Here is a 27773-nt window from a genome sequence, read left to right as displayed (position 1 = left end):
GATTTGAACCTTGGTCTCTATATCCATAGTCCACTACAAAAACCATCACACTAAACTAGATCTCTCCAAAACTCCAGCCTAGTAGCTCTTAATCTTTGGATGGTGGCATTGGTCATGGAGCCCATTAGGAGTCTGGTGAAAACTTCAGATCCTCCTCGCCCTTGAAAAATGTGTATAAACACAAACACAAAAAATCTGCATACAATTTATTTCACTGTCACATTTGGAACGGAATATAAAAACAATATTTATACAGAATGATGTCTCTTTCTCTCTGTCTTTTTTTAAAAATACAAACACGAATCACCAGTACCTGGAAAAAAATGAAACAAATCCCGTTTGAAGAAATATAACAAAACAAAAAAGTAAACTTTACTCCTGCTCAGAAGTAAATTTCAGTTACAAGGAAGCTATTTTCAAAGTTAAAGGAAAGATATCAAGGAAGAAATAGGCCCAATTAGCAACAATTCTGACTTCTTTCTGCCACAAAGTTAAAGGATATCTTAATTTGTTTTAAATTGTTCAGTAAGCTTTTAGACTGCTTAAATTATCCTTTACTATTTTAAAATTGTTTTAAACGGTTTTAACTTGATCTTGTTTGTTCGCCACTCTGAGAAGTTGTGATATAGGGAGTGATATAAATATTCAAATAAATACACATGTTTAATTTATCAAAGTGAAGTGAAGGTAAAATTGTAAAATAGAAAGGTGTATAATTCAGTAAACTAATATTTATCAAATAAAAATAAGCTATTTAAAATACATCAGGGTAATATATTAATTAAGTTTATATCAGCCAGGCCTTAAAAAAATAAAACTTCCATTTGTTAGAAAAATGGGAATAAACTCATCTTCTTCCCTGGAGCAAACAAATGATTCAAAGCAAAACCTGTTCTTCTCATGAGTAACTTCAACAAAAGAAGCATGTAGATTGACAAATGACTCTCAGATCCCTACATCAAGTATAATTTGGCACTAAGTACTAACATTTGAAGCCTGAATTCCTTGCAGTGGTGGCCTGTACAACAACAGACCTTGGCAGGTTTGAAACACTGCAGCGACCTTTAATTTAGAGAAATTATTACCAGTAAGAGAAAGCGGGTTGGTCATGTGCTTCAAACCAAAAGTAGGGGAAGGGGGTCAGGGAGAGGGGGAGGAAGAAAGAAAATAGAACTCAAAGTGCACATTCTCCAGACCTGGCTTTGCTCTGAAGTTGATTTGTACCTCTCTAGCAGCTGTTCAAATAAGTCACTGCCCAGAGGAAACATATGTATAATGCCTCTATAGCTTAATTTCTTTTTGCATCTCTCCACAGTCCAAATGCAGACTCTTAGTAGAAAGGACTGTTTTTATAATGAACGGAAAACAATTCTGAGATTCAGAAGATCCACAAAGCAAGGACATTACAGCAGTATTTGGAAATGCTGTGGTTGGGTCTCTGATGACTTAGAAGAATCTCCTAATTGACTATGATTTGTAGGCTCTCCTAAAATTTCACGGTTGCAGATCACGAAGAGTCTGCAGAATCTGGAAACTTATTAATTGCAAGAAATGCTGGCAATGAACCAACATTTCTTGCATCCTAATTTATATGGTGAAATTTAAACGATTTTAGAGTATGAGGGAATAGATTTTTGTGTACAAGGACACACAGTATGATCTACTTCTAGTATGGGCTCTGAATTCTGTAATTCTAAGTGTGTGCCTTTTACAGCTGGATCTTGTTGATTCATCACACAAACCTAAAGTCAGTACAGTACTAGACTAGACAACAAAAGGCTAAGTCCGGCATCTTATAACAGTGCTCTGTTTTCCATAATCAGTCCTACCATTATAGAGAGAGAGGAAGCCATCAGATGCTGGAGGGTTGCAGCCCCATGTTGAAGGACAGAATTATATGGGCCACGTAACTTGTCCTGTTGTCCCAAAATAGAGGGGCATTGTGGCATTACCATTTAAAAAAAAAAAACCCTCCCCAGGACACTGAACCTATTTGGAGGGATAGTTTTCTGCCCCTTGGACAGCATCTTTAAAGTTCAGACTAAATCCCAGAACAGATTTACCACTTCACAGACATGGAAACCACCAACAGCCACTGGTCAATATAATAAATTCTGTGATGGGGGGCACCATCAGCAGCCAAATGTCTTGGGATGGTCCTGCAATGCTCCCAGATCTCCCTTCATTCTATCCTCACATTGAGAAAATTGTTTTACAAAACCGTTGGTTTATTAGACCTTGTTGTGCTACTACCGGCAACATTGCTCATTTTCCTCTTATCCTAACCGTTAATGCATTCAATATTGTCACTTCCACTTAAGATATGTATCTTGCAGAACTGCCAAAACCTGCTGATACCTGAAATGAAACCTTCATGGGGAAGCTTATTAACTTCATTTGAAGGGGAATAGATATCTCAAGGCATTTTGGAAAGGATTTCAGATCCCTGGAAAGAAAGTGAATAACTTTAACCTCATCTTTTGGCTACATTTCTACGTGACTTTGCCTTCCAAATTAGTTGCTTCAGCTTCAAAGGTGCCTGTCTGCTTTAATTTTCTACCTTTGCCTGGGCTTTGCTGTGATCACATGATGTGCCAGTGTCAGTGGAGGCTGCACAGAGAAAAATACATTCTCTATGCCTGCAGAAGGGGAAAAAATCCCACCTGTATACATATTCTCAATAAACAAATAACAGTTGTCATATCCCAAATATGACAGTCTCCGGTTGCCTGTGCTTAAATTGAACGACATGTCATTTACCCTAATAGATGGGAATGCATGTACAGTCCGTGCAAGTCAGTTGCCTAATTCTTATTCAGCGCAGCTGTGATCTCCGTCAGGGAGCTGATGTTCTAACAGGGTTTGGATGGATCCAATCACTTTGGGGGTGAAAAAAAATATCTTGGTCAATTATAGAAGCCTCAGGCTGAAAGGGAGGTGCTTGGCTTTCTTGCTTGCTTTATGCCTCTTAAACTATACACACACAGAGAGAAAGAGAGACTTCACAAAACACTGAATGCACCTCCTATTCCTAAGCTTTCTGAAGAAGCAAATCAATCTCCCATCTGTGGAATTTCTGGGAATACCTCTTCCCACTCCCTGTAATTTAACATGACTCAATCCCCCCATCCTGATAATACAAGTGGTGAGAAAGGCTCTTAATCCTATCGGCATACCCCCTTGTCAGCACCTCTTTATTTCACTGCTTTAACGGCTCAACATGTTTTGATTTACAATAAGCACTAAGATAACTGCAGGTGCCCTCTAAAAGCAAGGTTAACTCACCTGAGATGAATGTCTTTTCTTCCGAACAAAGCCCATACAAGGGGCAGGAAATACAATTAATACAGGTGCTTCCCTGAAATGTAGGAAATGTCACTTACCCTTGATATGACACAAATCCTCATTAAATAAGCAGGTCCCAGTGCTTGGCTTTTATATTCTCCTCTGCAGAGAGGAAAGGATTTAGGTTCAAAAGCATGTGAGAAGGATGGGAAGCCTAATACTTAGGAGACTCATTTGTAATTTTTTTCAGTGCTCTCAAGTGAGATTACTTCTCTCATCTTCCAGGAGTGGAGCACACATGGAATGATTTTTCAGCAGTGGACTTTAGAAAACCTTGGACAACCAATGCTAGATAGTGTGTTTTTAAAAGATAAAATAGGAATTAACTAACCTCTTCCATAAACTAATTATATGCAAATTGAAATATCATATATCATTATATTTCAAACTAGAACTTGAACTTAGGAACATAGGGAGGTTCTTGAACAGAATCTTTGGTGCATTAACTCCCATGTTATCAACTCTGTCTGGCAAAAACTCTAGGTAGAATTCTTTTTTGTAGTCCTACCTGGAGGATTCCTGGCTTTCCCTGGTGATCCAGCTATTAACTAGGCCTCGTCACCAGACAGGTTAATTGCAGGGTGAAATGCTTATTTCTGTATAAGCTTACCCAGGCTTTAAGACTTGCAGAAGTCCTCCTTTGGGTTCCTTTACCATCTGAAATGTGTTGCACGGATACTGGAGACAGAGGTTTGTCAGTAGTAGCACTCCAACTCTGGAACTGTGTTTTGTTAGAGAGATCCACCTAGCATCTCTGTTGGTACCATTTTGATGCCTGCTACAGAAATTCCCAGCTTTATAACCTCAACTGTTTTAGATCTGCTTAGTGTTTCATACTGTCCATTTAAATTGCTTTTAGGCCATCTTTTTATGTTGTAACTGTGTATTTTATTTTGAAGTTTTGTAATCTGCCCTGGAAATATGCCAGTTAGAATGAACCCACTGAATCAATGGGAATTTGTTACTTTAATGCTTATGTAAGTTCCATTGATTCAATGAGTGTTGCCTAGCGGGGACTAACAATCGGTTTTAGCTCCAAGAATCTTCCGAACTATGTCCATTTTATTTCCTTATTATCCACCACTAGGAAAGGTTTTGTTTTCTATGCTCATCTGTTTTGTCCTTACATCTGCCTCCCAACATCTGCCTCTCTGGATGGACCCCTGTGGATTTGGCTACATTCTTATCAGAGTACGGTTTTTCTGACATATTGAGCTGTCTGAAGCTACTGCTCTAGAAAGACATCAGAGGGTATTTTGAAACTGATATTAAGCAAAGGTAACAGGAAGAGCAATGAATATGTATTTCAGCCTTGCCACACTTTTCTATTTCTTCTGGACTGAACGCCTGTCTTCTATCCTTTGTTACATCCCTAATGGCTGTGAAGTTTGGGTTCCAGAGCAGCATAGTGACTTACAGGTTTTCTAAAAACAAAAGGACATAAGAAAACCTAGACTTGTACAAATGTTGTATGTACTAATTTTTGCACATTTATATGCATACATGTAAAAAGAAATGTAATACATAATGGAGACGGCTGTATCTCTTCTGTTGGCAACACTCATTTCAGGTGTCCGCCACGGAAAAATAAATTAATCTCCTCTCCCTTCTTATGGTTCTTTAAACAAAATTTGGACAGGACATAGAAGCAACTTCTGGCAGACTTTCAAAGAGAGACTGGTGCACTGTAAAGTCAAACACATGGACAGACTAGGCTCACCAGAGCCTACATGGAACCCAGTGTCTAGTTGCTGTTGTTTTCCCATCTCTTCCTATCCTCTTCTGCCTTGAGGCCCTCAGCTTCACTACAAGACCCTGTCATTCAAATCAACATCTGAGGGAAGAGGGGGAAAACAGCAGTGGTTCCTGCGACAGCATTAGTATCATCTTAGCTGCCAAACTGAAAGTAGTAGACCAGGCTTCAAGCTTTTCATTCTGAATGGGTCATCTATTTCCTGTACTGGCAGTCTGAGGAACACAACATCTTGAGATGTGTAAATGAGAACACTAACCTTTTGTACAAGTAACCCCATTACTCTCTCCAGACAACAAAGGCTGAATCGGACTATAAAGAGATTCTGTAGTTTGTCATCCAAAAACAGGAACTTTGAAAGCAGACAACAAACCAGCCCATGCATCTGATCTACAGGTATACAAAGATCACAACATGTGCATGTGGCCCACACCCCAAAAATTGCCATGCAAATACTCATTCCTTAACAATCCTGAGCATATTCACCTGGATATAATTTCTTTGAGGCTAAGACTACAATATGAAGGAAAGCAAGAAGGACCATCATCTGATCTTGCTACGAATAACCAGCTTCTGTGACATGTTATCAGGCCATGGCCTAACATAATGAGAAACAGATTGTGGGATTCATAATTAAACTTTGGATTAGGCTTTAATTGCTTCCATCAGAATGGCGCTCAAGGAGGTATGCCAGAGATCTCTTCTTTCAGGTGACAACATAATTTTAGGTGATATGCAGAATATCTTGGTATGCATGCTAATCCTCTCCATTCTTCTTTCTCATAACCATCATATATATATATATTTAAAAAATAAATAGAATTTTCAGTTTAAGAAGAGAGAACCCCTTGGTATCTGGCACCATATAATTAGCATATATGAATGAGGAATGAGTTCCTGCTGGTTTGGCCTGTTGTTCATCTCTATCAATGGAAGGGTTTTTTTAAAAAAAAATAAAAAAATCCAACAACATTATATAATATCAAAAAAGATTATTTTCAGCATTAACATGTTTCCATTATTTATATGCATTCAATTAGTTTTTAAAATGATAGATATACAAAGACACAAAAACAGACATTTCTGTGCATGTCCCTGCATTTATGTGAATTTAAATAAGTGAGCTTCCTCCCTCTTTCATACACCCTCCCCATACAGGACACATTAAAATAAAAGTAACTAGTTGAAGTTTGGACCATTTTTTATATAGAGACACCCAAAATCTATGTGGGATTTTAAAAAGAAAATAGATTTGTTATGCTCTTAACCCCACTCTTCTAAAGAACACAGGGCAACATAGAAAAGACTTCTCATTTCATTCTTACCTCACTCCTGTTAAGTAGATTGGGCTAAAACAGTTCTGGGAAACATGTTGCCTTCAAGTTATTACTGCTGGACTGAAAAGTCCATCAGTCATAGCCAATGGTCAGGGGCAATGAGAGTTGTGGTCCAACAACTTTTAGAGAGCCATGTGTTCCTCGGCCTGTGATTAAGAGATAGTCATTGACCCAAGGCCACTTAGTGGCTTTTTGAACCTCCATTCTTTGAAATGAGTTCTGGAACAGATCAAGCCTGAAATCTCCCTGGAAGCTGAGATGATGAAATCAAGGCTGTCATATTTTGGACACATCATGAGAAGGCATGATGCATTAGAAAAGACAATAATGCTAGGAAAGGTGGAAGGAAGACCATATGCCAGATGGATAGATTGTATTAGGAAGATCACAGATATGAATTTACAGGACCTAAGCAGAGCAGTGGAGGAGAGGGAGTCTTGGGGATGTCTCATCCACAGGGTCCCCATGAATTGGGTTCGACTCAAAGGCAGTTAACAACAACAACTCTCCATTCTGTGTGTGTTTTACTCCCACATCACAAATCAGCTGCTAGTGCTCTCTAGTTCACTTTCTACCTCATTGCACCTAGTGGACTTACTGTTGCTGATCTTCATAATGGAGGTTATGAGGGCAGGTCTACATAGTCCAAGTAAACTATTCCCCACTCCACCCCACCTTCACCATGACCTATCTACATGATGCAGGACCAAATCCCTGATTTGAGTGTGGACTGTCTTTATGACCTGAGGCCAGTTTCATTCCAAATCCACCATATCCCTCCCTTAAACTGATGTAAAAAAAACCCTCACCTTTTGCTCCATATTTTGCAGGAAAATTCAGAGAATTCCATAGCCATGCTGAGTGGCTGTCTTCACATGTGTCTTGCTGTGCCACCCAGTGCCACTGCTATCAGTGAAAGTGACACCCTCTGAGGTCGCAATAAGGTGCCCAGCCATGTGATAAAAACTGTCTGCGTTGTTGCTGACTTCAGAAGGAGAGACTTGTGCCAGCGGCAGCGCTGGGCAGCACTTTGGGATGTGTATGTAGACAACTGCCTGGCATTGTTATAGAGTCTGGAGATAATGGGCTCCTGGGCCAGAATACTCCAGAAGCAGCTTGGAGTATTCTGGCCATGTAGACAAACCCATAGACATTTCCAGTACACTCTTTCACAGACATTGCATAGGAAAGGCTTATCTATCTTATCACAAACTTTACATAATCAATACATGTTGCTTTCTTAGATATTATGTGATATTATATTATATGAATAAGCTTTCTTATCTTTTTATCAGAATCTTCTTATAAGGGTCTTCTTATAAGGAATCTCAGACTTATCAGGCACATGGTACTTATAGTACATTAACATCTCAGTGGTAAAGAATATCAACGTACATATATCATTATTTGTCATACCTAAGCATTATATATCTCACATTCCATCTATTGAGTAATTTCTGGAACATACATTAACATACATTTCAATATTAGGTAGCATTTTAGCATTCCGGTGCACTGAGTTACATCTAAGGCACCTAGTTTTTTTGCACAATATAGTTCAGATACTTTTCAAGTTAATTCAGTATTGTGATACATTTCCACACTTTGCATTAATTCAGCAGAACTATTGTTACAGAGAGTATTGTTAATTCTATCTGTTATACTGGCATTTTATGGTATTGTAAATAGTGTAGTCTCACCCATTTGGGGATTCATCAGCAATCAGCTTCTGATTTAGTTGCCAGAAAGGGGAAACCACCTCCTTCAATCTGCTTATATGGCTTTTCACAGCATTTGTTTATTTATCAGTAAATCATGGAACAAATTCACTGCATTTTCCCGCCTGGTTTTGGAAGCTAAAAATACTTTGTTCAGCTTTCTGCCTGGGACTTCCTACCTTTTATATGGTAGATCCTTTCTATTGCCTGTACTGTATTAGATCCATGTTAGATTTTAGTATGTATGCTCAGCTGTGAGGCTGTCTGCATCTTTTTTGGCCACATCCTTTCAGAGTTAGCTAGCTCTTGTTTACCACATTTCTGGGTGTCTTATTCTGACCTCCGAACAAGCAAGTTGCAGTAGCGGCAGTAGTGCCAAGCAGCACAGTGGGATATGCATGCAAACAGCTTCCCAGCATTGTAATCTGGAGCAAAAGGTGGTTTTTAAAAAAGATCTGCAGCAAAAGATTTAAAAGTGTTATATCTCAGGCTCAGCACTAAACTGGCCAAATGTCATCCAGAAGGTTCACAACAGAACCAGAGATTGGGCTCTGTGTTGTTTGAACTGTTCACAATGAGAATAGGGGAGGTATGTTTTATTTGGCCCATGTGGACAACCTCCAGATCCTATTACACTTTGAGGCCACATCCACAACCATGTAAATACTAATATAACTGCAGCTTTAATATTAATCTTATCAGTGCATCTGGAGATGTAAACTGAACTCCATGAAAGCTCATGCTAAAATAAATCAGTCTTAAAGGTAGTGCTAGTTTCCTCTCCCCACTCCTTTCTTTCTAATGCTGTTAAGAAATTAATATACCTATCACTTTAAAAATCACATAGGGAGATAGAAAGGGTGCTATGGCGATTTTCTTCTTCATGTGGCAAAATAACTTGCCTGGCTTTAGGTGCTGTTTAGTTTACTGGAGTAGGCAAGAAATAACATTTGCTACACTGTCTCAGGCAGCGAAATGTCTGGGACTGGCCCTGTTCCCTACCTTCTCTTCCACACACATATGTTCTCTTTCTGTTTGTGGGACAGCCTTCGATAGGCAGAGCTCTTATCCATGAAGAGAAGCTACTTCCACATAGTGAATATAATGTATAATCAGGCTATAAGGTCAGCTCTGATGCATCTGTGGAATGTCATGTCGGTAGTTGAAGGATAGGCACAATTCAATATAAATTGCACTTATGCAAAATTGTAGCCCATAGGTTACTGACATTTTATAATGCCATCTTTTGGGTCATTCCAATTTATGTGATATATACTTTTCAACTTCAAATAAAGAATTGCTAGTTTTACAGCATGAAGCAAGCCTTGAGTTTTAAATTCAGTTCCTGCAGTTTGCTACAGATGATCCCATAGAAAGCTAAAGCCATTAGCATGCCCAGTGGAATTATACGCGTCAAAATGTCATTCTAAAGTCCATTTCTTGATTTACTGGACTAATGCACACCTTGGAGATATCATACATAATACATCAGCAAGAACAACAAAGGTGACCCAGTACAAGGATGGAGGAAATACCCTTCCTCCCTTAAATCCCAGTTTCTCCACCTGTATGAGATTCAGGGCTTCAGGTTTTCTTACCCAGGGTTTCTTCCTGTGGAACATGGTCACTGGGGATATATGGTGTTTATATTATATCTAGTTTATTTACACACTATATACTGAACATGAGGCCAGTGTGGCATAGTAGTTTGAGTGCGGGACTATGACTCTGAAGACCAGGGTTCAGTTCCCAGCTCAGCCATGAAACCCACTGGGTGACCTTGGGCAAGTCACATGTTCTCAGCCTCAGGGGAAGGCAATGGCAACCCTCCACTGAATAACCCTTGCCAAGAAAACTTCTCCTTAGGGTCACCATAAGTTGGAAACAACTTGAAGACACACAACAACAACAAACTGAGCATATCTCAGTAAATTACAAATCCCAGCTTTCTGTAGCCTGGAGCCATGGGCCAGAATCCCATTTGTTTGCATAATGCATCCATGTTACTACAGTGGAGTACAAGGTGTCAGCAGGATGAGAAAAAAGACCATAGGCACTGTGGCTGTGAAACAAACAAACAGAGAAATAGGGTGCTTGGAGCCTGAAGATTTTGTCTGTCTTCCCTCACTGCACAATCCCAGAAAATGTATAAGCACTAGGGTAATGCACCAACAGGATGCTGGCATTGGCAATTAAAGTGATGTTAAACTGCTATAACGACAAGCTGTGGACATACTCTTACATATCTTCGAACTGTGCCCAGAAACAGTTGCAATTAATCCTCTGCTATCCCATTTTTAGCTGCCTTTTCTCTTTCCTCCTTTCTCGTCAGTTTACTTCATTGCTGTAAATGGAGCTGAAGGTGCATACGTAGTTTATAACTCAGTTAACTCACAGTGAGGGGAGGGGAGGGGTGGGGTAGGTTGAATTTTGTCCTTCCCAGTAGATTCAAGCAAAGGTCAATTGCTGTAGTCCTTCCTAGCTTGTGTGTTCTTCCTCATTAATAGCTTTTGCCACCCTAGCCACACTTTGATGCTGCTTCACCCCACATGTCCAGGTTTTCATCTGTAAACTGTTAAAGGGTCTGCTCTTAATCTTCCAATCTCACTCCTAAACTGCAGAATTTTCTTATCACTCATCCTTAAATGTAGACCTGGGAACCTTTTACACTAGACAATTACTGCATTATGATCCCACTTGAATTACCATGGCATCCCATGGAATTCTGCGATTTGTCATTTGGTGTGGCACTGAATTTTTCTGGCTGAGCGCTCCAAATACCCCTCCCTAAACTGCAGAGCCCAGGGTGCCATAGGAGGTTAGCATGCAGTTAAAGTGGAATCATAGTGGTGTAACTGCATAGTGTGAAAGGGTAACTGGCTTGTCCCCCTTCCCAATGCCTTGTGGTCCAAGCAGAGTTGTGCTTCACCTCACATTCTCTCCTGATTGGTCGATGGACTGCTGACATTTTAGCCGCTTCTCCATGTAATGTAACAAACTGTGGATGATGGCTTAGAATGTTCACTGCATGAACTATAAACCCCAGCACAATTATCCTTAGATGTATTATATCTACCTTTAGATGACAATTGTATATATTGCCATTTATATAAATATATACATTTATACATTAGTTTACTTATACATTTGATTTATACATTTATGCATTTGCATACACAATTTCAAACATCCATGGCTTGAAAATATTTTTAAAAATTCTCAAAAGCAAATCTTCATGTTGCTATTTTATATAAGGGAAAAAAATTTACTACATTGTTAAATATAATGTGACTTGAGTATCCATGGGGGTTCCTGGAACCAAACTCTTCGGATACCAAGGGCGCACTCATTATACATTTAAAAATGCATAAATGTATAAATGTGCTGGCGTTTGTAGTTTATGCACATCTAGCCCATCATCCACAGTGTCACATTATGTGGAGAAGTTGCTGAAATGCCAACAGTCCATGTGGAGGCTAAATGTATTAAATGCCTAGGTCCAAATACCTGTTTGGGGGAGTTTATCTCATTGCCTTGTACAAGATGTTATTTCCTGACCTAACATATGTGTCAGGATTGTTGCAAGAGAACACTGTCCTGTATTTGAGGGGCTGTAAGAGGAGACTCTTCTAGCTAACATCTTCTGTTTCAAGGGGTGTCCCATCTAAGTCCAGGTAAAGATAAAAAGAAAAGACAGTGAGAAGAGAAAACAAAGGTTACTTATCACCAGGATACCTTTCTTATTTCACAGCATTATATTTTCCTTTAACTGCCATGGCCACATCCTATGGAATCCTGGGGTTTGTAGTTTGCAGAGGCATGAGTACTTTTTGACTGAGAGTTCTAGATCCTCCTTCTGAAACTACAAATCCCTGGATTCCATAGGATGCAGCCGTTGCAGTTGACATGGAATGAGAGCACAATAGAAGGGTGCAGCCTGAGCCCTGATGACTCCTCAACAGCAGGATGACCAAGCACATGGGTAACCTGGTCACAGTCTTTCCCATAATGAAGAGATGGTATTATATTTCTGTTTAACTTATAGCAGTACTTTCTGAATTGTCATTAATTTGTAGAAATTGGGAGATGCAACTCTCATCTCCTTTTTTCCTGCTCTTTCTGGATGGTGCACAAGCAGCCTCCCCTAGGCTAAGATGTTAGTCAGAGGGAGCTAGCCAAAGAAAGACTGTGAAAAGAGTGTAAGAAACATATTTCTCTTCACTGCTCGTATTTCTAGGGGAAGAAGAACCATTCTGAAGGGGAGTCAGCTTTCTTTGGAGCTTCAACTATTTATGTGTTGCCAAGACAACCCACAGCAGTTGCTTCCTTACTATAATATGTACTAACAATGCTGTTGGGATCCTTCCACTGAGCAGTACGAATAAGCCATCAGATGACTGCATTTGTGAAAATTATATTGTGTTCAGGTAGAATGAATTAACTCTGTACTGTTCCCTCATGGACAACCCAGCCCCAGACTTTTCCATTTCCCTGATCCTCTGGATGGAGAAATCTTGTTGCAGGCTCATTCTGAAAGCCCTACTAGAGAATCATAGAGAACCTCGCTTAAAACAAATGTGTTAAAGTAATTTCAAGCTTGAACAGACAACCCAAAAACAGCATAACATAAAATGTTACTAAGAAATCAGGTGACATCCTTAACTCCTAAGCTTCAGTATTTTCTGGGCCCAATTCTTCAATGCACACATATTTAAGTCATCTGTCAACTGATGGCCTCTGTATATTATATTAATGTGTATTAAAACTGAGCCAGAATAGCGTAGTAGTTTGAGCATTGGACTACAACTCTGGAGTTTGATTCAGAGTTTGATTTCTTCCTTGGCCAAGGAAACTCATTGGGTGATCTTGAGCAAGTCACATGCTTTCAGCCCCAGAAAACCCATATGATAGAGTTGCTTTAGGGTTGCCATAAGTCAGAAACGATTTGAAGGCACACAACAACAATATTGAAGTTAGTGTTCTTAATTTTTACTTACTCTCAAGAAAGTGTGTGTAGCTGTTATAGCTTTCTAGGAATGCTTGTCCATCTTGTCATATCATCATTTACTGATATTTAAAGCAAGTGCAAAAAGCTGGCTAATAAATTTTTATTTCAGTATTGGCTGTGTCAAAGGAGTTGTAAACTAGCATAGATTTCACTATATGGGTTATAATTCCATGTGTGACTTCCATCTAGAATTGTGTATACTGTCTCATTCCTGACATATACTCAGAAATATAGACTATATAAAACATACAAATACTCAGTTATAAAAATGAATTTTATTAATGGAAAATGGGACCACTTGAAACAACACTGCTAAATGCTGCTTTAGCAGCTTTTAATCCATTGTGGTCAAGTGATAAACTTCTGTTACTTGGATACTTTAAATACATCTTAGAGCTGGAAATAATTTTACAAATCTTTATAACACTATAAAGTAAATTATTGTTTTATGTTCCTACTAGGAAATACTCCAGCTGTTTACCCTAAAATAAAACTATTTTGTGGATGTTAAAGAAATAGCTCTGGGAAATCTACCAAATCTAACTCAATCTGGCTTTTATCAATGCCTCTGCTTCCTTCCAAAGCAGAAAGATATGTTATAGGCCAGTTCTCTCCATGGTTACTCAGAAGCAAGTGCCACTGATTTCAATGGGGCTTGCTACCTAGTAAGTATTGATATAATTTTAGCCTTTGGCCAAGATTTTAGAACAGCTACTTATGCAACTTCTTTAGTTATACAGTTAAGTATCATCTCCCAACCCAACCCTTCACAATCCTGCTTTACCAGGCAGCAGCCACTATGAGTGACAGGGGTTTGTTCTCTCATAAATCAGGATGCAGAAGACTGATGTTTCCACCCTGCTACTGCCAGCAATCTCAGATGCAAAGATGAATTATGACAGGCATCCTGCTGCAGACTGTCACACCAGAAATTGCTGATGGGACAGAATTGTAAATGGCAGCCTGCTGCATTCCTGACTGACAGGAAAACAGACCCCTGTCACTTGCAGACACTGCTGCCTGGTAAGTAATACTGAAGGCTTTAACAATCCTTATATAGTCCCTCTATGGTTGAACACATAGAGATAATGAATATGAATCATTTATAAATGTTTTAGTAACTCTAGGTCAGTGATGGCAAACCACGCATGCCAGAGGTGGCACTCAGAGCCCTCTCTGTGGGCACATCTACCGTTGCTCCAGCACAGAGTTTGCCAGAGTTTGTTACTAGAAAGCCAGAGGGACATGGCTCTTTGCAATAAATAAGTAGGTTTTGGGTTGTAGTTTGGGCACTCAGCCTCTAAAAGGTTCACCATCACTGCTCTAGGTTATGTATTCATAATTGTGATTGTGAATTCGAGCCCCAGTCTTTAAGAGGAATACAGGACATTGTCTTTTATTGAATCACACCACTGATCTGTCTATTCCCTGAATGGTAAACTCATGGGCTTCTTCCTTTACATGGAAGTTACCATGCCACACTCAGCATCAATGAAAGTTCAACATAACATAGTAAGACAGTGCATTCACTCTCCTATGAAGTTGCAGTGGCTTTTCATGAGGATGGATTGGGTCTGATCCCATCCTCATATACAGGTTTCACATGTTAGAAATAAACCCCACAATTCATGAAATAGGAAGCAGGGAGTATCAATGGCTGGCATCCTGTTAGTCAGTTATGATGTCAGAAATTAAACTTACAACCATGTAACTATTTCCTATTCATATTTATGATTGTGGTATCATTGCCATAATCAGAAATGTCAGCAAAACCCACCTTAAAAGCCATTCCTAGTGACAGAGTCTTGCAGTACATACCTCAATGATGAAGACATTTATTACAATGGCAATGATGCCACAGTTTTGGTGGCAACAAGGGAAAGGGCCTCCTCAGTGGATGCTTCCAGCCTCTGGGACGCCTTTCCTAGAGACACCAGGATGGCCCTATCTCTACTCTTCTTTTGGTGGTAGGTAAAAACATTCCTGTGCCACCAGGCTTTTTCAAACTGACAAGGATTGGGCTTTTAAATGCTGTGCAATTGAGATGCCAAGGTTTGTATATAGTTTTGAATACATTTTATTAATTTTAATGTGCGATGTTTTTAACTTTTTAAATTGTTTAATTGGTTTAAAATTCTATATTTATACCTTTTAATGCTCTTGTATTGTTTTTAATTTGTACTGTTTTAAATTTGTTGACAGCTGCCTTGAGTCCCTATACCAGGAAAAAGGTGGGATATAAATAAATAAAATTGCCGTAGGCTCTTGGTATCCACTGGAGTTTGGTTCCAGGTCCCCTCCCTCTGTCTGATACCAAAATCTGTGGATGCTCTAGTCCCATTAAATACAATGGCATTTAAAATGGTGTCCCTCATATAAAATGGCAAAATCAAGGTTTGTTTTATGGAATTTATATAAGTTTGGAATATTTTCAAGCCATGATGCTTGAATCTGTGGACAAAGAATCCATTGATATAGAGTTGCAACATTATTATTATTGTTGTTGTTGTTGTTGTTGTTGTTATTATTCCCCTGGTGGAGGAATAGAATTTTGAAATAGAAAGTGTTTGGTATGTTTTATGGTGTACTCACCCATGCTCACACAATGGCCCTGATGTGGATCAAGCCTTCCTGAGCTCACTTGAATATAAAAACTACCCACGTATCTTAAACTGCATGCTGTGCATTTAATGTAGTGTGTGCTTTAGCCCTCATGGATGGTTGAGAAATTCTTGTGTTCTGAAACAGGAAACTAAGACCCACATATGTGACGTTAAATGGCTTTATTTTTGATTTAATGTGTAGCAGGTTTTCTAAAATGCAAATACCATCAGGGGAGGAGGGAGTGATAATTACTGGGATTACAACTGGTGCACAAAAAGAATTTAACTCTTCCATCCCCTACTGCAGTCCTGAATCAAATCCTGCCTCTAAAGTTGATAATGGTATTGGGGGAAATCTCCCATTGGCACTATGTCTAGTTTAATCCTAAAGTACAACATTTAAGATCAGTGTTGATCCTAAAATTTCCCTTAGCGCCAGGCTGGTGATCATGCTGCCATCCACATGTTGTTGGACTGTATCTCCCAATAGCGGTAAGCACAAACCGTCCAACATTTCACAGATGAAAACTGGAACAGATGTGACCAAACAACATTAGAGTGTGATCAAGATGGCAATAGTAATTAATGAGGAAGAACAGACAAGATATGATAGGCCACATCAGTTTGCTTTTGTCTAAGCCAACTGGGAAGTGCAAGATTCTGCTCCTTGCTGAGTTAACTGAATGCAAACTACTTTTGCACTTTGAAATCAATTTGCAGAAATTAAAGGAAACCAAGCACAAAGGGGAAAGTAGGAAGAACAGAGAGAAGCTTGGAAATTTTAAAGGCAATGGAAAAATTGGGACAAGAGCAGATTAACTGGGATTGTTCCTGCCAAATTAGGACAGCAGGAGGGCATGTAGACAGTATAGCCAATGAGGGCTGAATTGACAGTTTTCACCTAAGACTTTTAAAAACATTCTTCATGACAAGCTGCAAGGCTCCAGAGCAGAAACAAATCTTAGAATGATGAGAGGCTTTACTGTGGCACAAAACAGCTTTTTAAAACCTCAATTTTTAAATTTGGTTGTAAGAAACAGCATTAGAGAATGAATGGGTTGGTAGGAATCATATTTGGAAGCGGGCTCCTGGTCCAATATGGCTCATCCAGACACTGCTTTAATGACTCCAGTCATCAAATCAACAGAACCGCAACAGGCAACGGTATGAGTCAAGGAGGGGTAAAGGGCCATTGTCAAAGTGAATACAGCTGCCTCGATAATAGGACTAATTGCATATTGCATCGCAGAGCTAAATTACTAGTGAAAACAGTTGTAAAACCGGCAGACAGTGGAACATAACTCACCAACGACTGGCTGCCAATTCTGCAAATTCACATTGGCCAGGATTCAATAGCCCACACCTGCATTCTCTGAATGGCAAATATATAATAAGGCATAATTGCTAGAAAAAATGTGCAGCACTTCAAATGTGACAACACACTTCTTGTTTATTGGGATAGTGAATAGTATGTAATAAGTTTGACCTGCACTACGTTGGAGCCACCTGGGGTCATGTGGATGGAGCAGTAAACTGAAAGGTTTAATCCACGAGAGAGGGTCTCCCCCATCATGAACAACCACTTCAGTGTAAGTGAGTGGGACCAGAAAATAGCACATTAGCTTGATGAAGACTTCTTGCTACTAAATCTTAGAGAAGTGAAAAGGAAGCCAGCATACACAATAACTGCTATTTTTAAAATCACATATTTATAGCTCAGCTTAAATATTCAGATATAGTTAGTTGGGATTTTTTAACTGGCCATATTGAAGCAAAATAACTCTCATAGTAAAAAAGTAAACAGATGCAGACAAAGAACTTCATCTCTTTTTACTGCCTAATATCCATTCCCTTCGTACAATACAGACTGTAAATTCTATTTGCCATTAGCTTTAAGTATTACCCATATGTTTCTTATGAAGATGGATCATAAAAGTCATATATTTTTTGTTACAGCTTTGCAATTCAGGGTCTTAATTCCAACTCCTCTGTTTGATAGAGTTCATACCAATCTAGATTTATCCTGGTGAAATCTACCAAAGTTTCTTCTTTACAGAAATAGTTACATCAAATGTGGTCTGCAGTTATCATAACTAACAGAACTGATGATTTGCACTAATTCAGGAGGACTGAATAGAATTCAGATTTATGTGAGGATCTTATCATCAGAAAGAAAGATAGTTCCATGCAATTGGGGTCAGCTCATCTTCTACCATGGCTCCAGCACCCACATGTTCTACACAAACCTCTGCATATAGATTGCTATGTTCATAAGCTTTCCTGAGACCTGGAATCCAGGAAGCTTTTAAGGAAGGCCATATATGAAGAGATTTTCATCTGTAGGCTTTGCCACTTCACACATCCCAAACCCTTCAACTGTCCCCCCACTTGATTTGCCAGAGATAGTCCCAATTAAACTTCTTTCATCTCACTTTTTCAGCTGCTTTTAAAATGTCCCAGCTTCTCTCTCCTTCTTCCGCTTTCCCACTTGGTCCTTAGCTTACTGCAAACTGAGTTCAAAGCTCAAAAGTAGTCTGTACTCAACTCATCAAAGAGAAGCGAAGAAAAGAGACGAGAAGAGACAAGACAGGAAGGCAGTGGAATCTTGCTTTTCCCAGGAGGCTCAGGCTGCAGCCTCTCCTAGCTTGTATGCTCTTCCTCATTAATAACTTTTGCCATCTTGACCATACTTTGATGTTGCTTTACCACACATGTACTGGTTTGCATCTGTGAAAAATTGGTGGCTATGACATTCGTGTAGGAACCTTTGAAGGTAGAGCTGAAGAGGTGAAGTGGCTTAGGATTGTCTCAGTAGTACAGTTCTGTTGCCTTTCATGGTGTGGAAGAGCCTTCTTCAGTTATATGGCATGTGAAAGGAGCTCATGTAAAGGTGCCAAGGCCGCCTGTCTCAAAAACACCAACTTTCAAATATTTTTGGAGCAGAAAAAAGAGTGGGTTAGATCAGTGCTATTCAAAAGGGTGGTCCCTGGACTGGTGCCAGTCCCTGAGGCATTGGCTGCTTGTCCCTGCCAAAATTCCAGGAAAGAAAGAAACAAACATACCCAAGGATCACAAATATAGTGCTAGTTCCTGGCACATTTTTTTCAAATGTGTGCATATATAAGAAAAATAATTGCTAGTCCCCCACATCAGATAGCCTAAAAACTGGGTTAGATTGCTTTTTCCCATATCTGTTTTAATTATTGGTTCCCTGTGGTTGAAGGTTTGGAAAGTTACTTTTTTGAAATTGTTATCATTGCTTACTTCAGAATTTAAGAAGTAGCTTGTTTCAATAAAAGGGGAGAATTTGTTGAGTTGTTTGGTATGTTATTCATTACTTTTGTTACTTATCCATTCCTTTAAAAAAAAAGTCAGTCCAGGGCCGTTTCACGCTCACAATTATAGCACTATGATTCCACTTTAACTATCATTTCCCATAGCCTCTCAGCCTAATCAACTTCACACAGTTGTTGTTAAAATAAAAAAAGTGTGAGATGGGGAAAAATATTCTCCAATACCTTTAGCTCCTTGGGATAAATGGAATGAAATTTGTTAAGAAAAATGTAGATGGAAAAGACATATCTGTTTAAAAGAAATCCATGCCTTCTTATAGCATTTTGGCATGTCTCCTTTAGGCTATAATCCTGCACATATTTACTAAAGGGTAAATCCCACTAAACTCAATCCAAATCTGCTTCTGAGTAGATGCATGGATGAATGCATTGTTAATGTAAATAGAACACTGCACTGCAGGAAAAAAGCTCTCTCAAAGTATGAAGAAAATAAATCTCTCCCCATGTTGCACCTCTACAAGTTACCATTTCTTTCCTGTGGCATTGTGCAGCTTGGCAAACACACACACACACATACACACACAGGATTAGTAAATCAAAAGAAAGGGGAAGGGTAAAAAATACTCAAAACAAAAGCTTATACAAATCTAAAAAAGAAACATATGAACAAAAAGAATAGAAAGGTGGGAGATATTTCCAAATCAGCCCCTCCACAATACAGTATAATACACAACGGTATTTTTTGCAGAATGTACTGTATTTTTCCACCACTGGTGCAGTTAACCCCACTGAATTTGTAGCCTTCACCAGCAAAGTCATGCCATCTATTAGTGCATTCCCAGTTTTGAAAATGCATTTGTCAACAATGTGCCTGCACACCTAGCCATCACATGCTATCTCCCTCTCCAAAAATGAAGCCATTGCAAACCTCCTCTGCAAAAACTGCATTGCCTGCCCCTTGCCCACCTGTTCTGATGCTTTATGGTTCTTGCTTCCTCTACAGTGCTGGAGGATACTTTGGCATCCTCCTGCATCACAGAAAGCTATGAGGTGGAGATAAATTTTGGAAACAGTTGTAGTCATGGCAAATTTCATGGCAGCTGTCAGATTTTGGCAACCATGGCAGTGGTGCCACTTCCAAGAGACTTGGGGTTCCCATCCCTGAAACTTTTCCCAACTCTTCATTAGAACATCATCTACTGGTCCAACCTACCATTAAGCAGAATGAGGCAACCAACTCATAAGGCAGATTTATGGGGCAACCAGATGTTTCTCCTGAGCCTTGTAGAACATTTCCTAGAGAACAAAGATGTATGTGCCCCACAGTCTGTTCTGCATCCACTAAACAGGATGCAGGACAGATGTGGAGAAAGACACTGACACCTCAAGAGTACTGAAGTGCAGTCAAGTCAGCTTTTTTCTTCTTCACAGAGAGGGGGAAGGTGTGCCATAGTGCCTCAGGCAGCAAAATTCTTTGGCTGTCCAAGTATAATATGCAAGACTTCACTGATTTCAAAATGTGGTGTGCCGAGGAAGCTTTGCAGTACTGGTGTCCCTTCTATTTTTCTGAGTGGGGCCCTGAATTTTTATTTCCAAATCCTGCCCTGAATGTACCACTGTCTCCCAGGTACCTTGGTACAAGATTGCAACCTTTATAAATAAAGGTTAATAATAACCTGAGTGTCTTACTAAAATTGGTGATGCTTACTTCTGACTTCACCACCAATCCCTTCTTCTGCTAACTCAGGAGCTAAGTATTTGGTGTGTTTAACTGAAGACTGGAGGCAAAGCTGGAACGTTGGTCTTAGACTGTTTCCATTTTTAATCGACACATGTTAAACATTAATATCTTTCCTGTATGTGTTAGCTGTTAGAGTCACCCTGCTGTTATATATGCATGCATTAAAATGCCACTCTTCTCTGGAAAAAATCTTAAGGGTTTAAGTGTAAAACATTAAGAAAGTTAAGTATTCCTGCCAAGGCTTGGAAGATATTCAGAAAGTCATGTTATCAACTTCTAGTTGGCAGAGCAAAGGAAATACTTAAAATCCCATGCCAGCAGTGCTAACAAACAATCTTTTATCCCTGGCCTGCTTCAGTTCCTCTTTGCTGAATAATTTGGTTCATCTAGCAATATTTTAGTAAGCTGTTGAGTTTAACCACGGTAACTGAAGGGACCAAGAGCTGTTCTTTCTCAAAGTTTCACAGGAGCCAAATATGTCTAAGTTAAGTAACTGTGATTATTCTAGGCAAAGATTTCCTTCATTTAATCCCCTCATAACCCTAAAATGCAAGTGACATTACCACTCATTTAAGAAAACTAATGAATTTCCGAAGGAAATTAGAGAATGAGCACTAAAGTATTTCGATTATGGGAGTAATTCTGCAGCCCATTTGCACTTGAAGGGAAAGTCAAGTGAAAGAGAGCAAGAGAGAGAGAGAGAAGCACACTAACCAGCCTCCAGAACTTGGAAATACTAAATTACAAATAATGAATTACTTGTAATTAATTCATTTTGGAGTAATTAAACCATACATTAGTTATATTACAATGGTAATATGTTACAGAAGTCATTAACTCCTTTTGTCATGTAATTATAACAGTTATAGTTACATTTATAGTTACAGGGGTAAGTAGACTCACTAGTTGGATGTGTTTGTAACATAGGCTAGTATTGTGTTTTAAAGGGAACTGTTCAGGGAACTGTTTTAGCTACTTTTGAATAATTATTTCTGAATGTGCCTCTACACATACAAATTAGAGTATGCACATTTTATGCTAACCACTTTTTGTGATATATTTCCTCTCTGTCTCTGTCTCTCTCTCTCTCTCTCTCCTCTCTCTTTGAGTGGTATGGAAGTGGCCACCCTCATCTTGACACATGCTCCAGAGCAGATTTTTATTTGGACTCAGCCTAAATCATGCTGAACATGTACCTCTAGGCTGGATTAGTTCTTTCTGCAGTCCGTCAACCATGTGACGGCCAGCTCAAGTTGTTTTGCTAACTCAGGCAACAAGCAAGATGACTTCTATGCACAAAAGCTGATTGGACATCTTACTTTGACACAGCAGATGGAGCAGTGTCCTAATGAGGGCAGCTGGCTAGGTTTAGGAGTAGACAGTAGGCAGGTTAAATACTCCATACAGCTCTGCTCTACAACATTTCAGCCACTCCCTGCTCTCCCACCTTTTAGAAAGACACCCTTGCACAGAGACCATCCATGCTTCAGAGGTGGCTGGTCCTGAGAAGTCTCCAGTTGCAGGCACTGGGGGTAGGGTGTCGTGAGAAACAGCCACTCAGCACCCAACTCATAATGCTAGGTTCTGGAGGAAGGACCTCTTGGAGTCAAGCCTTTGGGCCTACCTGGCTCTCTGGGAAGCAAGGAGGAAGCCCTGGGGGAGGACTCAGACTGCATCTACTCTTGCACAGAGATCACCAATGCTCCAGAGATGACACTGCTTTAACTGCCATGGCTCAGTGCTATGTAATCCTGTAATCTGTAGTTTTGTGAGGTATTTAGCTTTCGCTGTCAGAAAGCTCTGGTGCCACAGCAAACTACAAATCCCAAAATTCCATAGGTTGGAGGCATGACAGTTAAAAAAATGTCCAACTGCTTTTCTGTCCTGCCTCAGGCAGCAGGAGATCTTGGATTATTATACTAAGAGAGATGGGGAGAGTTGGGATCAAAACTCACAGTATGACCTTGGACCAGTCTCTCTCTCTCTCTCTCTAAACCTAAGTCTCTCCCTACCTCCCCCTCTCTCTCTAGTCTAAGGCTCTCCCTACTGTTGCTGTGAGGATCTAACAGAAAGGGAGAAGTATGTACGCTGCCTTCAGTTCCTTGGATGAGAGACAGGATTGAAATCTAAAAATAAGTAAATAAAGCTGCACCAGTGCTAAGAGCTTTGGCCCCATACTCTTCACAGTATGCACATGCTAGATATTTTATTTTTATTTTTTTAAAAAGAAAGAAATCAGAGCACACGGATTCAACACATGTCTTGAATTCCTTTGATCTATCAAGGTCTCAGAGTGAGGCAACAGTAGACTGGGCCCTCGGATGAACTTAATCTATTTTCTTCATTCAGAAGCAAAAAGAACTTCCCAGCCTGAAAACAAGCTACCAGATGCCATGAATTCAACAAGAAATTCTATCTTCCATACCATTTGCCATCTCCTTTGGACTATGAAGCATTCTCAAATAAAATCAATAAACCAAGACCAGATGTGTCTACTGGTGCAAAGTTAGAGGGTGTCACTGAGGCTGCTGAAATTACTGACGCCTTGAAAGTTCTTAAAAAATAAAATAACACCTAGGAATGCTGAATGCCCTGCCAGCCAGTGTCTGGAAATTCTTAGTCCACAGTATAACTCATGGACTTGCTTGGAAAAACTGAGGCAGTAAAAATGACTGGCTGTTAGGATTCTTACAGTTTGATGTCTCCATGCAGTTGGTATGGCAGAAATACAAATGGTAGGTTGACAGCAGACCCTGGAAAAGTGCCCTCCCCCAATTACAACTCTGTCCCCAGGCTTGCTGGAGGATTCTGGGGAATGTAGTACAAATCTAAGTTTGCTAAATTCTGGTTGGGAGCTTTGGCCAGCTCTAGATCAGAGGTGGGGGGGGGGAATGGGAGAGGTGGGGAGATTGCTGTAAGATCTGTAGCAAGAGTTCTGTCTCTCTAGTTGAATCTACACTGCAGAAATAATGCAATTTGACACTGCTTTTAGTGTCATGGTTCCATGCTATGGTATCCTGAGATTTGTAGTTTGTTGTGGCACCAGAGCGCTCTGACAGACATGGCTAAATATCTCACAAAATTACAAAAGCTAGAATTCATAGCATTGAGCCAAGGCAGTTAAAGTGGTGTGAAACTGCATTTTTTCCACAGTGCAGATTCAGGCTCTATCTTTTTAAAACAGGATGTCATTTATTTCTGTTAAACTTTTTGAAATGCACTAGAGCCATCCATATGTGAATTATTTGGAGCAGGTGCTGACAAATTTTAAGCTTGCAGCATTGTAAATTTTTGTTTTAAAATCAAAGGCTGCAGCCACACTGCAGAAACAGTCCAGTTTGACACAAACTTAACTGTCTTGGTTCAATGCTATGGAATTCTGGGAATTGTATTTTGTTGTGGCACCAGAGCTCTCTGATAGAGAAGGCTAAATGTTTCACAAAACTACAATTCCCAGAATTCCATAGCTCTTAGCCATAGCAGTTAAAGTGGTGTCAGACTCGATTATTTGTGCAGTGTGGATGCAGCCAAAGTCTCACCAATTGAAGGAGAGTGCAGAAGCAGCCACATGAAAAATGGTGTTTTGAGATGTACAGGTTAGGATTTCCAAATCTCAGTGCCTGAGTCCTCTCCTTGGTTCTCAGAGTGAGAGCATTGCCAATAGCTAGACAGACACATAGGACACTGGTTTCAGAGAAGGATAGCAGATTTTAAAACTAAAAAATGCAAGAAATAGTTCTCTATATATTGTTAATTTGTTATCCTTTCTCACAACAAACATATCCATGCATTCATTCGTTCAAGGCACTATCCTTAACCTGAGAGTTCTCCCTCTGCAATTACTGTTGACTACTTTCTGTTCAAAACAGAGTTCTGAAAAGTTTCTTTGTTTAGACTGCTATTCCCATATATTCTTAAAAGAGGTGTTTTCAAGAGTGTTAAAAATAGAGCTGGGAAAAGTGTGTGTGTGTCTCTGTGTGTGAAATGCAGAACTTTGAAAACTGAATTTCCATTCAGAGAAATCTTTGCTCTTGCTTATTTGTTCTCTTGTATCAAGAATGTAGAAGCAGTTGTAAAGTGACAGGGTAAGAATTTGTTGCATGCTTTACAACTTAAGTAATGTATATGGCCATCAAATTTAACCACAGTAAAACCATTAAGTTCAGATTCCCAGGTGCTAAAATAAGCCAGATGCACCACTGAGAACTATGGGCAATTACCTAATGGAACTTTGAGTCATATACTAAGCTGACCTGTATATAAAATAGGGTAGTCAGATGTATAAGAGCTAATAGTTATATAGGAGACCAATGTTCAGCAGGTGTGTAGCTTCTACAATCCCTGAAATCTTCTAAACAACTGTTAAAAGTGCGGAAGCTCTTTTCTCTTTTGCATCTGGACATCCTGACTCATTACAGTTACAAAATCTCACTGGAGCAGTGGTACTTGGTGGATTTCACGTCAATGGTGGAATAAATGTTAAAGGAGGTATCCAAAGTGCTGGATGCTTTAGCCAAAATATATTCAGCACCTTGGATAGTTCCTTTAAAATTCAGACATAAACCTAGAATAAATCCAACATCTCAATAACATGGAAGCCACTAACTGCTACTCTAGCTGAGTTATAACACGTTGGGAACTGGGCGGTTAAATGTTAGGCCTTGTTTTGTGCTTGGTTGCCCTTAATCCTTCTAGTCATCTGTAAAGCAACAGTAACCAATGACACATGTAACAGAATCATGATCAGCTGAGTAACTTGAAAGACAATTGCAACACAGTTCTATGAGCCACCTTCATCTACAGCAAACTGGAAGTTTACTGCCATTCAAGTGATCTCGCCATTTTATCCTATTTGCCACAAACTTCCATTAGGAAGGTGATGTAGTAGTTCTCCAAGCAATAGTCCACCAAAGTTGGAGGACCACTGCTAGGCTAACCATGCCTTCTCCATCCTCTGACACTCTTGTAAAGGACAAAAGCATTTTGAAATTGGTTAATTCCTAGAATGCTTTACGGCAATGCAGGGCCATCCTGTGCACAAGTCAGTAGTAAACCCTGTAGAAAAAGAAGACCGAAACACTTTTTTGATGGGTCAGTACAAATCTGTAACATAGGCTTCATTCCACATACACACTGTGATTCCATTCCATATATGCAGGAGTTGTGAAAACAGTTTCAATTTTAATTCTGAAATTACTGGTCTTATACCAGAGCTCACACTGAGGATGATTTACCAAGACCCGAAATATGCACACAGTTTTTATTATGTTCCTTTAACATACTCTCCAGCCTAAAGAAGAGTCCTAGAAATCATACTGACATTTTGTAATGTTTGGATTTGCCCTAATGAATGTATTTTCCTGTTGATATGTTATTATTCTTTTAATTTAAAAAAATCTCAATGAACCAATGTGGTTGCAAAAATAGTGTAAACAGTTCAATCATTTAAAAGCTTTATTTTATGGTTTTCTTCACTGCAGACTCATGAAAGACCTCCTCATAACTCCAAATATTGCAGGATGATGTGCATATTCACATATATTTCAGACCAAGCAACAGCATAGGTTCCCACTGTCCCTGGGATCACTATATTTGACTATGCCCTTCCCACTCCTGCTTATCCACAAGGGATTTTTGAGCTGGTAGTTCTTGAGGGAGCATAACATATAGGGCAAGTTTTTTAGACTACTGGTTAACTTGCTGAAGCATACTCTTTCTGTCCTAGGGAATAGTTTGGGCCAGCAACTCACAGCTGGGAATGTTGCAGCAGAAGAAAGTTGGAAGTCTCTTATTGTGTTTATCATTAGTATGTTTATCATGTGCATGTTAGTATGTGTTTATTAATGTTTGTAGTTATAAGTAGTAATTGGATGTTTGTTTGTTTTCCCTTTCCCCCTTTTCCATGTTGCTATGTATCCATCTTTGGTTTTAACAACAAAGTTTCACATTTTTTAAAATGAGAGGGAATGTTGCTCATTTTACTCTTACTTTCAATTGCCTCCAGCTAATTAATCTCACACAATCTGGCTAACAGTAGGAAAATAAGTTTACATTAAAAAAAAAACACAAGCCCAAGCATTTGACGTTTATCCTCTACTTATTTCCCCCCATGATGAGATTTGAGCCACACAGTCCACCCATCCATCTACTCTAGCCCTGAAATAGCATGCTCTTTCTCCACAATCCCACTGTTCTTGGGCAGTGTCATTGAATTCAGAGTCAGCATGATGTAATGGTGTGACTGTTGGACTATGACTTTGGAGAACAAGATTCGAATCCCAATTCAGCCATGTAAACTCACTGGGTGTTCTTGGGCTAGTTACACTAATTCCCTCTGAACAAATCTTGCCAAGAAAACACTAGGTGACCTTAGGGTCACCATATGTCAACACCTGCTTTATTGAGACAATGTAGAGAGTTAGTGTAGCCTAGTGGTTTGAGTGTTGGTCAATGACTCTGTAAAACAGAATTTGTGTCCTGCTCTGGAATGAAATCCACTGGGTGACCCTGGGCAAGCCACACTCTCTAAGCCTCAGAGCATGGCAATGTCAAATTCTCTCTGAAGAAATCCCCCCCCCCCAATCTGGAAACAACTTGAAGGCACACAACAACAACAACAACAACAACAATAAGAAGCTCTATTTAAACATGCACTAACTGGCATCAATTTATGGGGGAGATCTTTCTAGTTATTGATGTATGTACCAGATAGAGCAATGTGATCAAAAAGTTTTGTTTGCTGGACATTTAAAGAGTTTATAATCCCCTGAATCAGTCATAAAGAAAAACCTACCATTTTCTTACAGAAATTCCTTTTTCTCTGCACTCCTTATTAATAACTGCTACTATATCCCAGGGAAAGAAACTGTGCTCACACACACACATGTCTCTACAGCACATCTGTCTTCACATTTGGAGTCAAACAGTATCTTTGAGGCCAATAAAATTAAAGTGGTAAAAGTTAAGAGAGAGCAT

Source organism: Sceloporus undulatus, chromosome 6 (genome assembly GCF_019175285.1).
Source record: "Sceloporus undulatus isolate JIND9_A2432 ecotype Alabama chromosome 6, SceUnd_v1.1, whole genome shotgun sequence".
NCBI classification, from domain to species: Eukaryota; Metazoa; Chordata; class Lepidosauria; order Squamata; family Phrynosomatidae; genus Sceloporus; species Sceloporus undulatus.
Note: the sequence above shows the minus strand (reverse complement) of the source record.